The 1,265-nt window shown below is 40.4% G+C and overlaps 1 non-coding gene across 1 annotated transcript; it reads right to left on the reverse strand.

The window, feature by feature from the left end:
• Positions 1–775: 775 nt before the first annotated feature.
• Positions 776–882, reverse strand: LOC148293799 (small nucleolar RNA R71). Its single transcript, XR_015836965.1, has one exon. It is a non-coding gene; the product is annotated as a small nucleolar RNA R71 (small nucleolar RNA).
• Positions 883–1,265: the final 383 nt, after the last annotated feature.

Genomic DNA, 1,265 nt, shown 5'->3' on the forward strand with positions numbered 1-1,265 from the left:
ATTACTAATTGCCCCGTACAATTGCGAGTTAACATAATAATTAACAACAAATTTTGGCGCCGTTGCCGGGGACTGAACGAAAGTTCTTCCCTGGTTATGTGCCCAAGGTTACCCTATTTTTTTAGTGTTTCTAATTAATCTAATTTTCTGTTTCAGGTAGTTTATGTCTAAAAGACCGTTCCTTGAACAAGTGAGGTCTTCGTTCCAACGCTCCAGATCTTTGAACGCAGGACCATCGTTGCAACCCAACCGGGTGATCTCTGAAGTTCATAATCGTCTAGAAAGAGAGTTGTCAACTGCAAAAGAGCAAGCTCTTGCCACATTTACAAGTATTGCTCTCCACACTGAACTTCCTGGTTCTTCACCTTCAAATTCGGAAGCAAGTTCAGACCAAGAAGAAGAAGAAGAGATGGCTGCCAATGAGTTCATGGGAGAACTTGATATCCCAACAATTCCAGCATCTCCTTCAAGCATTTTGCTGCCCACTGTAGCTCGAAATTATGAGCTTAAATCTTCTCATCTTAATATGCTGCCTTCCTTTTATGGTTTACCTAATGAAGATCCATTAACTCATATAAAGGATATTTTTAATGTTGTGAGTTCTTTTCCCTTGACAGGTGTGACAGAAGATCAACTTCGAATGAGAGTGTTTCCATACACTTTGAAGGATAAGGCGAAATATTGGTTGAATTCTTTAAAGCCTGGTTCACTCACTACATGGGCTGCCATTCAAAAGAAGTTCTTGGAGAAATACTTCTCCACGCAAAAGACCGACATGCTTAGGGATAAGATCTTGTTATTTGCACAGCAAGATGATGAATCGTTTTGTGAAGCATGGGAGAGATTCAATGGGCTGCTCAACCAATGTCCTCATCATGGGATTCCATTGAAGCTTCAAATGCGTATGTTTTATAAAGGACTAACCCCTTCTAGTCATAATATAGTCACCAATTTTGCAGGTGGTTCTTTTAAAACCAAAACTCCAGAAGAAACATACGAACTCTTTGAGGAGATAGCAATGGAGACCCAACATACGGATACAAGAGGTAAACGTGTTATTAGTGGTTCTAATGATGCTTCTAGTGTGCAGATTTCAAAACTGGAACAAAAGCTAGATGCTCTTCTTGCATTAAACTCAAGAAGCCCTCCGAAAGAAGTGTGTAGTATTTGCGAAACTCCTGACCATGCTACCATAGCTTGTCCACTTGGGGCTGGATATCCAGAATTTGTGCAAGAGCAAGCTAAGTTGGTAAATTCCTACAACC

This window comes from Prunus avium, chromosome 6 (genome assembly GCF_965620075.1).
Source record: "Prunus avium chromosome 6, drPruAviu1.hap1.1, whole genome shotgun sequence".
Taxonomy (NCBI): Eukaryota; Viridiplantae; Streptophyta; class Magnoliopsida; order Rosales; family Rosaceae; genus Prunus; species Prunus avium.